The sequence below is a fragment of the Rattus norvegicus genome, chromosome 4, assembly GCF_021556685.1.
Source record: "Rattus norvegicus strain SHRSP/BbbUtx chromosome 4, alternate assembly SHRSP_T2T, whole genome shotgun sequence".
In the NCBI taxonomy this organism is placed as follows: domain Eukaryota; kingdom Metazoa; phylum Chordata; class Mammalia; order Rodentia; family Muridae; genus Rattus; species Rattus norvegicus.
In genome coordinates, this window is record NC_141537.1 from 21,901,994 (window position 1) to 21,915,105 (window position 13,112).

General features: G+C 46.8%; 1 pseudogene across 1 annotated transcript; it reads left to right on the forward strand.

Annotated features, from left to right (window-relative positions):
• Positions 1-3,986: 3,986 nt before the first annotated feature.
• On the forward strand, positions 3,987-6,431 carry LOC102552749 (MLV-related proviral Env polyprotein-like; annotated as a pseudogene). The gene has a single exon (XR_015685919.1). The product of XR_015685919.1 is annotated as an MLV-related proviral Env polyprotein-like (transcript).
• Positions 6,432-13,112: the final 6,681 nt, after the last annotated feature.

Here is a 13,112-nt window from a genome sequence, read left to right on the forward strand (position 1 = left end):
CGCCTTTCTAGAGAGACTTAAGGAGGCCTACCGTATGTACACTCCCTATGACCCAGATGACCCAGGACAAATGACGAGTGTCTCTATGTCCTTCATCTGGCAGGCTGCTCCAGATATCAGGACTAAGTTACAGAGGTTAGAAAATTTGCAGGGCTATACATTACAGGATTTACTTAAAGAAGCTGAAAGGATTTTTAATAAGAGAGAGACACAAGAAGAAAAAGAAGATAGAGTTCGCAGAGAGAGGGAAGAGAGAGATAAAAAAAGAAACAAAGAATTGAGTCGAATCTTGGCCGCCGTAGTTCAGGGCCAAGAAAGGAAGGGAGATGGGGGGGGGAGCTCGAAAGGGGCTGAAGCTGGATAAAGATCAATGTGCCTATTGCAAAGAGAAAGGGCACTGGGCCAGAGAGTGCCCCAAGAAGCCTGGCGGACCCCAAAAGCCTCGACCATGAACCTCCCTCTTGGCTCTAGATAAAGATTAGGGAGGTCAGGGCCAGGAGCCCCCCCCTGAGCCCAGGGTAACGCTTAAAGTTGGGGGGCAGCCGGTTACTTTCCTGGTAGACACAGGAGCCCAGCATTCAGTCCTCACTCAAGCTTCAGGACAACTCAGCAACTGGACGGCCTGGGTACAAGGAGCTACTGGTGAGAAACAATACCGATGGACTATGGACCGCCGGGTTCAGCTGGCTACCGGTAAGGTGACCCATTCCTTCTTACATGTTCCGGACTGCCCGTACCCTCTGCTGGGCCGTGACCTGCTCACCAAACTAAAAGCACAAATTCATTTTGAGGAAGGAGGGGCCCGAATAACTGGCCCCCACGGAACTCCCCTTCAAGTTCTAACCCTACAATTTGAGGATGAATATAGACTATATGAACCGGGACAGGACAAGCCACAATCCCTAGAAATAGACACTTGGGTCACGAATTTTCCACTGGCTTGGGCAGAGACTGGTGGGATGGGGTTGGCGCTCCAACAGCCCCCCCTTAATTATACAGTTAAAGGCCACTGCAACTCCAGTCTCCATAAAACAATACCCCCGTCACATGAAGCTTATCAAGGCATAAGGCCTCACATTACGAGGCTTCTGGATCAAGGCATCCTAGTCCCCTGCCGGTCGCCTTGGAATACGCCTCTTCTGCCTGTTAAGAAACCCGGCACTGGAGATTATAGGCCAGTACAAGACTTGAGAGAGGTCAACAAGAGGGTAGAAGATATTCATCCGACTGTTCCAAACCCTTACAATTTGCTCAGTACACAGCCTCCTACACATACTTGGTATACGGTTTTGGACCTGAAAGATGCCTTCTTTTGCCTCCGGCTGAGCCTGAAAAGCCAACCCTTATTTGCCTTTGAGTGGAAAGACCCTGAAATAGGGCTTTCAGGACAATTAACTTGGACAAGACTGCCTCAAGGGTTTAAAAACAGCCCAACGCTCTTTGATGAGGCCTTACATCGGGACTTAGCTGACTTTAGGGTTCAGCATCCCACCCTCATACTCCTGCAATATGTAGATGACCTCCTCCTAGCGGCCACTTCTGAAACTGCATGCCAACGGGGAACTGAATCCCTCTTACAGACTTTGGGACGATTGGGCTACCGAGCCTCTGCCAAAAAGGCTCAAATTTGCCAGACCCAGGTTACTTATTTAGGCTACCAGCTACGGGATGGACAGCGATGGCTGACCCCGGCCAGGAGACAGACTGTGGCCGGCATCCCTGCCCCCAAGAATGGCCGACAGCTACGAGAATTTTGGGGGACGGCGGGATTCTGCCGCCTCTGGATTCCTGGGTTTGCTGAAATGGCAGGCCCTTTGTACCCCTTCACTAAACCGGGGGTGCTCTTCCAGTGGGGACCAGAGCAGCAAAAAGCATTTGAAAACATCAAACAGGCCTTATTGTCCTCCCCTGCCTTGGGTCTCCCTGATATTACCAAACCTTTTGAACTGTTCATCGATGAGAAACAGGGGTATGCTAAAGGGGTCCTAACACAAAGGTTGGGACCCTGGAAACGCCCTGTAGCCTACCTGTCTAAGAAATTGGACCCTGTGGCCTCCGGCTGGCCACCGTGCCTAAGGATGGTGGCTGCTATTGCTGTCCTGATCAAGGACGCTGGAAAATTGACTTTGGGACAGCCACTCACCATCCTAGCACCCCACGCAGTGGAGGCCTTGGTAAAGCAGTCCCCAGACCTCTGGCTCTCTAATTCCCGCATAACCCACTACCAAGCCTTGTTACTAGATGCAGAACGGGTTCAGTTTGGGCCCGTAGTCACCCTCAATCCTGCCACCTTGCTTCCTCTACCAGAGGAGGCAGAACAGCATGACTGCCTACAAATCCTCGCAGAAGTACATGGAACCAGGCCAGACCTATCGGACCAGCCTCTTCAGAATGCTGACCACACATGGTACACGGATGGCAGCAGCTTCTTGGCAAAGGGAGAGCGAAAGGCTGGAGCTGTGGTCATTACGGAGGACAAAGTAATTTGGGCGAAAGCCCTGCCTGCTGGTACCTCCACACAACGGGCTGAACTCATCGCCTTGACTCAGGCGCTCAAGATGGCAAAAGGTAAGAGGCTAAATGTATATACAGACAGCCGTTATGCCTTTGCCACGGCACACATCCATGGGGAGATCTACCGGAGGCGGGGACTGCTCACATCTGAGGGTAAAGATATTAAAAATAAGGCTGAAATTCTGGTCCTCTTAGAAGCCCTATTCTTGCCCAAAAGACTGAGTATTATGTATTGTCCAGGACACCAGAAAGGGCACAACCCAGAGGCATGAGGAAACCAGCTGGCCGATGCCACGGCACGAGAAGCGGCCATGAGCAAACAAATCTTGCCCTTAAATAGCCCAGACCAACCCACGCCCCCACCAGTGGGACAAATCAGTTGGGTTTATGCCCATGAGGACATAGAGCTCCTAGAAAAAATGGGGGCCATCTACCGCCCTCAACTAAAACAGTGGGTCTACAAAGGAAAGACAGTTATGCCAATAAAAATGACTTTTGAATTGATCTCCTTTTTACACAAATTAACCCATTTGGGGTTTAAGAAGATGAAAACCTTACTAGATCGGGAAGAGATAAATCTGTGGTTTTTGAATCGGGACAAAGCGATACAAAAGGTGACTGAGAGTTGCAAAGCGTGCGCTCAGGTTAACCCGGGAAGGACCATGATTGGACAAGGAGTTCGTCCTAGGGGACACCGTCCCGGCATCCATTGGGAAATTGATTTTACTGAAATTAAACCAGGTATGTATGGATACAAGTATCTCCTAGTGTTTGTAGACACCTTCTCAGGATGGGTCGAAGCCTTCCCCACAAAGCACGAGACTGCAAAAACGGTCACCAAGAAGCTCCTCGAGGAAATCTTTCCCAGGTATGGCATGCCTCAAGCGTTGGGGTCGGACAACGGGCTCGCTTTCGTCTCCCAAGTAAGTCAGTTGGTGGCCAAATTGCTGGGGATTGATTGGAAATTACATTGTGCCTATAGACCCCAGAGTTCAGGTCAGGTAGAACACATGAATAGAACAATTAAGGAGACTTTATCCAAATTACGCTTGCAACTGGCTCAAAGGATTGGGCGGCCCTCCTTCCCCTAGTTCTATATCGGGCCCGGAATACCCCGGGCCCCCATGGTCTAACTCCTTTTGAAATAATGTATGGAGCACCACCCCCATTTGTCCATTTCTTTGATTCAAACATTGCTGATTTTGCTGACAGCCCTTCTCTGAGGGCCCATTTACAGGCCCTACAGATTGTGCAGAGAGACATCTGGAGACCTTTGGCCGCTGCTTACCAGGACAAGCTTGAGCATCCGGTGGTGCCACACCCGTTCCAGATTGGAGACACCGTGTGGGTGCGCAGACACCAGACCAAGAATCTCGAGCCACGGTGGAAAGGACCCTACACAGTCCTCCTGACTACCCCGACCGCCCTAAAGGTAGACGGAGTCGCGGCTTGGATCCACGCATCACACGTCAAGGCAGTCCGGTCTGAGAAATTGACTAATCACAACACTACACCCCAGACATGGAGAGTTCAGCGCACTCCAAACCCCTTAAAGTTAAAACTCCTACGTGGCTCCCCCTGGTCCTTTTGTGGCCTAGAGTCAGTGGGGGAATAAGCCCCCACCACATTTATAACATTACCTGGATAGTCACTAATCTCATGACAGGAAGGCTGGCTAATGCTACCTCCGTAAGGGGGATGCTGGCCGATGCCTTCCCTCCCTTATACTCTGACCTTTGTGATGTGATAGACTACAAGTGGGAGCCTGGCACTACCCATAATTGGCATCCCTCAACCACCTACTATGGTTGCAGTCCGGCTTCCCACAGCAAAGAGATCTACGTTTGCCCTGGACACAGAGTGAGCCGGCAGTGCGGAGGGCCGGGGAGTGGGTACTGTGCCCAGTGGGGATGTGAGACTATTGGGGATGCGTATTGGAAGCCATCCTCATCTTGGGACCTGATAACTCTGAAACGAGACGGTCGGCTTCCTTACACCTTGTGTAAACGGGGCGCGAAATGCAATCCCCTCATCCTCCACTTCACCGACTCAGATAGAAGAGCGACCTGGGACGGGCCCAAATCTTGGGGCCTGCGCTTATACGTCACAGGGACCGATCCGGTGGGTCTGTTCTCTCTAAATAGACAAGTCTCTCCCCTGGCCACTCGACCCATTGGACCCAACCTAGTTCTACCAGATCAGAAGCCTCCCTCGCTCCCGGCACAAGCCCAACCCCCGTCATTGCCTAAGGTCACCCAGGCCCCTGGTAGTACCCCTACAAGCCCCTTCTCCACAACGGGGGGCTCCACCATTTTGATCTCCCCGTCGCCAGGCACCAGGGATCGATTATTCAATTTGGTGGCTGGTGCATATCTGGCTCTCAACTATTCAGACCCTTTTAGGACTCAGGAGTGCTGGTTGTGCCTCGTTTCCAGTCCGCCCTATTATGAAGGGGTGGCAGTCATTGGAAATTATACCAACCTGACTGCTGCCCCAGACAGTTGTGCCAATACCCCCAGCCACAAACTAACTCTGCCCGAGGTCTCGGGACGAGGGCTCTGCTTGGGGAATGTACCCCACACACACCAGACCCTCTGCAACACCACTCAGAAGATTCCCATCGGGAATTACTTCCTGGCAGCCCCAAAAGGCACATACTGGGCCTGCAATATCGGACTAACACCCTGTATCTCAGCCACAGTCTTCAACCAATCCTCTGACTATTGTGTATTAGTAGAAATTTGGCCCAAAGTCACCTACCATGAATCCGAGTATATATACTCATTTTTCGAGAGACAGACTCATTTCCGACGAGAGCCTGCCACCCTGACTTTAGCTTTACTCCTAGGAGGAATCACCTTGGGGGGAGTGGCCGTGGGTATAGGGACCGGGACCACTGCACTCATTGAAACTGGCCATTTCCGTCAGTTACAAACAGTCATGAATGCAGATCTTAAAGCTATAGAAGAGTCTGTGAGTGCATTAGAAAAGTCCTTAACATCGTTGTCTGAAGTGGTCCTCCAAAATAGACGAGGGCTAGATATGTTGTTCCTCCTCGAGGGTGGATTATGTGCTGCTCTAAAAGAAGAGTGCTGTTTCTATGCAGACCATACTGGAATAGTAAGAGATAATATGGCTAAGCTTAGAGAACGCCTGGCCCAAAGACAAAAACTGTTTGATTCCCAACAGGGATGGTTCGAGGGGTGGTTTAACCGATCCCCTTGGTTTGCTACCCTCCTGTCTACCCTGATGGGACCCCTACTTATTCTTCTCCTAATTCTGCTTTTTGGACCCTGCATCCTTAATAGGCTGGTACAGTTCATGAGGGATAGACTTTCAGTCATTCAGACCCTCGTACTGACGCAGCAGTACCATAGGCTGAGACAACAAGAGACAGAAATTTCTTAACCAAGTCGAGTGAAAGATTTCACTCAAAGTTAGCAAAAAAAAAAAAAATGGGGGAATGAAAGACCCCAGCTTAGCAGCAGTAACGCCATTTTGCAAGGCTGTACTTAAGATGACTGGTTCAGGGAAAGGTTAGAACACTGAGTACACAGCGGCTGCCAAGCAAGATATGTTTGGTTGAAGGCCTGGCAACAGGACGACTGCGGTTGAGCACCTGACAATGAGAAAAGCCCCGGGAGAGGTCCCACACCCTGGTGGGGGGCCGAGTCAGTCCTTATGTTCCTGGAAGGTAGCTAGGAAACTTGCCCCCGGGCTGAACCCTTGCCACATTAGAATCCACCAATTATATCGCTTTAACCATGCATCTGCTTCTGTATGCTTGCTTCTGCTCCCCAGAATCCTATAAAAAGCCCATCCTTGGTTCCGTGGGGCGCGCCAGTCCCCCGAGTGACTGAAGCGCCCACAGGTGCCTGTGTATCCCGACAATAAACCAAATCCTCTTGCTGATTGCATCCTGTGGTGTCTCGGTCTGGTCATTAAAGTTGGAGGGTCTCCATCCCGAGGGAAAGTTCTCCATGAGAGCTTTTCAGGGACAAGTGACTTGATGAAAGAATCCAGTCAAACGAAATGCACGGACTCATCTGTCTTCCTTGCATTGCTTGGTTGAGCTACCTTTTCCAGAACTCCACGGAAAACGGTCCAACAAAACCTTCTGGGAGTGGGCTTGCAGCTTCTGTGGGCTTGCAGCTTCTGTGGGATTGAGTGATGTCAGCTGACATTTGTGCTGAGGCTAGACCTGTTGAGCACACGTGATGTATGGAGGGATACAAATAGAACTTGAGGGTTTCATGTCTTCTTCAGTGGTCTTCCATTCCCTGAGAGAAGTACAGCTGAGAACCCCTCCTGGTCTTCCTCCTGTTGAGGCATGCTTAGCCTGAGGTCTGGCTGCCACTGCTGGTTTCTGCCACAGCTGTTGCTCCTTGACTGATATCTTTACTCTACCAAATTGGACTGCTGGTGTATCCCTGAGGTGTTTGCTAGTGGACTAAGCTGCTGTTCTACCCTGTGAACTGAGCTGCCATTTTCAGGTCAAACAGAGTGTGGCTGCTCCATGGAAACTATCGGTGTGCTTACAGAGAGGGGATTCTCAAGGCTGCATTCTGAGAGGCCCATCCAGCAGCTTAAAAACTCATCTGCAGATACTTTCATGCAACCATTGGACAGAAGCCAGGGACCCCTGTGGTTAGATTAAGGTAAGTGAAGTATCTGAGGCACATGGAGGCCCCACAGTAAGACCAAAAATCTCAAATAACCTGGATCTTCAATATCATAGAGAACAAGCAACCAAGCAGACAGCATATATCTTCTGAGAGGAGGCCTCCAACACATATACTCCAGAGGTCTGCCTTTTCAGGTCCCATAGAATAGATGCAACTAAGCTGAGGGAGACTTGAGGCCTCAGGGAGTGGGGAGGTCTGGTTGGTGGGGAGAGGTATTGGGGAACAGCTCTTTGGACACTGGGAGGTGGGAGGTGTTCTGGGATGAGTGTGGCATGGCATGGGGATGGTGACTGGACTGTAAATGTGAGACTAAAGTATAATAAAAGGAAAAATTGAACCTTTCTAAACTGGTCCATGTTCACATTATCCTTTCTTGTTCTCTTTCTCTGATGTGTGGTGGGCCATAAGGGAGGATTAAGAGATTAAGAAACACTGTGAAGAAGCTTTTTAGGTTATCTCACTCATGATGATATTTTCTTAGTCCTAACCGTTTGCCTACTAATTTCATAAAGTCCTTCTTTTAAATAGTTGAGTAGTACTCCCTTGAGTTAACATACCACATTTTCTCCATACATTCCTCTGTTGAAAGACATCTGGGTACTTTCCAGCTTCTGGCAATTATGAATAAGGCTGCTATGAGCATAGCGGAGGGTGTGTCCTTGTTCTATGTTGGAGCAACCTCTGGGAATATGCCAAGGAATAGTATTGCACTGGTCATTTCTTGTAATCTTGCTGTATACTAAGAGCATATTGATAGACCACGCAAAGGATTTTAAAGAGTGTACTAAGATGGAGAATCCCCTCAACTACAAAGAGTTCTTTTCGGTAAACACACAACTTGGTGTTTCACAGTGCAATCACATATCTTGCAGCAGTGCTGTGCAGTGGTAGACAGGGTTCTGAGTGTCTGAGGCTTGTCTGTTCCAAGTGTGCTGAGGTCAAGTGTGTGGGCAAATTCAATCACTATCACCTGTGGCATGGTGGAACTCAAATACTACTCTTTTTCCTCTAGTATTTGGATGTCTAGTATTGATTTGATTGGAATGTATTTGATTTCTATGTGTCTTGGTTATACAGTGGCATTGGTCAACAAAGCATGTAACAAATCAGGATAAACAAAAGTCTTCCAACCCTTCTGCCCAAAATGTGGAGGTAAATTTATCCAGCAATGTGGCTGCTCTGATCACACCAGGGGAAATGCAAGGTCGGTGTGATTGTTCTGGACACATCATTCATACAGACCTTTAATCCTAAGCAAGTTTATCCTATTGACTGCCAGACAAATTGTTCAATCAAATTACAGAGAATGTGTCAGAGATTGGATACACCCACCTCTTTGTAGAAACCCTATATAAGCACAGCAATAGAATGGAGAGTCTTGTGAGTCAGCAGAGTTGTATGCAGTTCTGAGTGTGTTAGCTGAGGCCACTGAAGTGCAAGGGAGCTCTGTTGTGAGTGTATACATAAACCATTCGATACAGAGAATAAAAAGGAGTTAGAAGCTTAGATAAATTGAAAGAATTAATTGGAGCAATGCCCTGAGTTTTTTGGAGACACCAGATTGAATCAGTCATCTTGGACAGTTGTTGGAATTGAACCACTTTGCCAGAATTCAGGAAGAAAATTAAGCCTAAGAGACTACCATTTCGTCTGGCAATTAAAAGGTACATCTGGTTTATTTGGTTGGTTTACATCTGGTGCAAACCCAAAGTGATTATCCACCAAGACCACCTACATCACAAGAGGGAGAGTACTTGGGTCCTCCAACAGAAAGCTCCAGAGGAGAAATTCACCAGGGTTGTCTCCCAAGGAAGAATCTTTTCCTCAAGGGGGACCCAGAGTCATTCTGAAACTCGGGAACCACTCAAGGCTTAAGCCCACAGCAAGGCACAAATCAGAGGACTCCAAGAAGGTAAGTATTAATAAGCCAACAGAAAAGAAAATTTTCCTTGTAAAAAATGATATTGACTACATTACCAATGGAAAATTCTAGTGCTGATCACACATACACATGTGCATATATGGGAGACTACAAAAAGATAGTTGAGAAATCTTTGTCCTTACTGATTATATTTGTGATTTCTGGTGTACATATATGCCAATTTTCAGTTGCAATCTTGATATATTTCCTCTTACTAGAACTGAAAAATAGAAATTTACAACTAGAAATTATCTCAAAAAAAGTTGAAAAGCTAGCTGTGCACACAAAGAAATAGGTGTACTAGGATAAAAGGAGCAATTATATTACAAAATCTTGAGAGACCAATGGCAGAGGAAGCAGGAAAACAGGAAGTGCTTAATTTTGAACCTGTGGCACCTAATAAAATTTAGGATGAAGACAGACAGTCTATTGAACATACAACACATCTTCTTTAGGATGCTGAGACAAGTCCACTATCTGCACTATCCTTCCCAGTGTCTTGGGAACAAAGGTCTGAAAATAGTTTTCAACAGCAAACAGGAACTTCAGGTCCAAATAATAGAAAGTCTGACTGTGCAGAACGATCTAGCTGTTGAAGCTCTCCTCACCTCAAGTCAAAGGATCCTCAAATGGACCCAACATTGATGCCCCAACAATTAACTTCACAAATTGATGCAATATTGGCCTGAAACAGTGATCACATCTATTCCCCCTTTACCCAGGTCAAAGATTTCAAGATATCCTGAAATACCATACCAGCTAGACTTAAGAAATGAGCCAGAGGAAGAAGATCTGAAGCATATTGTTATAGACAGCAGTAATGCTGCAATTGCCCATGGTCTGAACATGTTCTTTAGTTGCCCTGGCATAGCCATTGCAGTAGAATACTTTTGGAAGCTTTGCAACAGAAACATCACTGTGTTTGTTCTACAGTGAAGAACAAGTCGGTATCCTGATGCCACAGAACAGCACTTCTTAAGCAAGCTCTGGGAGCCTGGAATATTAGCTTTTGCTCCTTCCTGAAGTAATCTTGGGCATAGAATTTTTTATCATGAAGACAGATTCCTGCTCCACTTAGCAGACAAGACTGGGGGCATCTTTGTAACTAATGATAACGTGAGAGCATTTGTGCCTGTGTTGGTGTCCTGGAGAGAAATTATTATAAGAAGGCTGCCTCAAACACATTTTTGGAAGCCATATTTATGGTTCCTGACGACCCTCTGGGAAGACATGGACCTTGGCTTGAAGAATCTCTTCAAAGTCAGTCTTTCCTCCAGACATGCAGCCAAAACTCGATGTCTAGTCAAACGTATGCACAATTGGCCATGCCATCCAGAGCCACAATACCCAGGGACCCAAAGAATGCCATGGTGCTCCACCCAGGATCAGAATTCTGCAGAGAAAATTGTTCTGAGGGTCATCTTTCTGAAACATCTTCCTTGACTCTGAGTAAAACCTGATATTTGACGAGATTCTGGCAGCTCATCCCTACTTGAGAGGCCTGATTGCCCTCTCTGACCAGGACTGCATGCAGGCCTGAGGACCCAGTGACAATGGGAGCCCTGCGTGGGAGGTTGCAACTGCCAACTGGGGGAAGTGTCATAATGTGAAGAAACCCAGAGTGAAGTTTGTTGAGACAGAAGAAAAAGAGGAAGGGGATGTGTGCTGTACACATCATGAGATGCTCAGTCCACAGAAAGGGGAAATGAGTACTCCCCAAAAGAGACTGAAGAATGCTGACTCACTGATGTACAATCTTAAGGATGTCCTTTTGATGGGTTAGGTGGGACAGAGAGGTGAAGGAAAGTTCAGCTGAAGCAGACATTGGAGGGAGAATGCTAAGGGAAAGTAAGCAATGAAATAGATGAGTGATGGTGATGAAAGATTCCAAGCTAATAAAATGCATGGACTCATCTCCCTTCCTTGCATTGCTTAGTTGAGCTACATTTAACTGAATTCCATAGACATGGTTCCAACAAAGCCTTCTAGGGGTTAGTTTGAAACTTCTTCGGGCTTGGGCTGATTGGCAGAGTGATTTCAGCTGAGAGATGTGCTGAGTATAGATTTGTTGAGCACAGGTGATATATGGAGGGATATAAATAGAACTTGAGGACAGTGACAGAGACTGAGCTGTGCTTCCATATAGTGTTAGATGTGTAAGGCCTGAGGGTCTTGAGTCTTCTTCAGTGGTCTTTCATTCCCTGAGGGAAGCACAGCTGAGAAATTCTCCTGGTCTTCCTCCTCTGACACATGCTTAGATTGAGTCTTGGCTCTCACAGCTGGTTTCTGCCACAGGTGCTGGTCGTTGACTGCTACCCTGACTCTACCAAATTGGACTGCTGTTGTATCCCTGAAGTGTTTGTGTTGTAAGACCTCATAGTGGCCTTACCTCAGTAGTGCAACCCACAGCGCACCAGATGGATATACTGACCGCTGCAATAGCATGATGGTATAAAGTTTTTTATCCATGTACTTGGAGTGAGAGTTAACCCTGAACCCAAAAAACACACAACTATTATTTGTTACAGAGGGCAGACTTCAGCAACAGGGTTAGCTGGTTTATTCTCATTGGTGGTACACAGGACAAAGGATCTGGTCAGATGTTGGATGGCCTCTTCAAGGGGTTCTTCTTGGCTCAACTCGTCAGTTTCCTCTTCCAGCCCTTCACCTGGCCTTGGAGACTCACTGGGAAAGGGCTAAGTTGGCACATCTCTTAGATGGGGGTGAACTGGGTGGTCCTGCAGGGTCAGGATGACATCTTGCGGTTGTTCTTGGAATCTACCACAGGGAGGGTTAGTGGGTCTTTCTGAGAACAGTTGTTTTTGTTTTGTTTTATTTAGCTTAGTCTCTTGATCATCAAATCTTTTTCATATCACTGGGCAATCTGATATATGAAGTCCCTCTCAGAAAGGTCACAAGTTTGTCATAGGCATTTTGACCACCAGATGTATTTCTTAAAACTTTGTCTTTACAGCTTTGTTTTTTACATCTATGAAACTTTATTTCTTAATTCTCCCTTTTTTCTTCTTTCATGGTTTTATTCTTAAAATCATAACTCAGTCTCATCACTAGTGATGAGCCTGTACTGTTGCCTTAACAATAATTTCCCTAATAAGCAATAAACCCGAGTTGTGAACCAAAGGAAGAATTGAACCACATATCAAACCAACTTTTGTATTGAACTCTCTCTTTTTAACAACTTTATCTATCCTTCTCTAACCTTAGCCAAATTGTCTTTAACTCTTCCTGAGTGATCTATGTTTGTTTGTTTGTTTGTTTTGGAGCTGAGAACCAAACCCAGAGCCTTGTGCTTGCTAGGCAAGGCTCTACCACTGAGCCAAATCCCCAACCACTCTGAGTGATCTATGTAAAAACAGCATTCTTCTTCTAATGCAGCACACAGGCTACCTTCTTTAAGGAATAACAGTAGGTCTAATTGTCTCCTATTTTTGAAGGAGTATCAGAGAGAGAGAGAGAGAGAGAGAGAGAGAGAGAGAGAGAGAGAGAGAGAGAGAGAGATCAGGGATTCTTGGAGGTCAGTTAAAGCCTTTTCTATTCTTTCTACATGTAAGTCAATACCAGTTCTCCATTCTCCATAAGCATTGTGTTACAGGGCAACATCAGATGCCCCTGTAGCAGCCCCTGCAGCACCTAAACTCAGTCCTAAGATAATTTCTGGAGTAATCCTCAATGCTCTTTTGTGCATTACTAAGTCTTTAGCATCAGGATCCCAATAGTTCAGGACATCTTTATAAGGATGGTATAACAGTCTAGGCACTATCAGACCTAACCCACAAAAGTCATGATTGTCTTTTAGAACTTTCAAACTTATACAGGTTGTGATTCCCGAGGTGCAGGCCCAAGTAGTGTTAAGAGTAATGCCTTCATAGTAAGGGGACGTTACATCATTTGCAATAGAAATCAAACCTACCCCCACACCTACGTTTTTAGGGGCCTATCTCGATGGAATCCAGGGCAAACATTAAATTCTT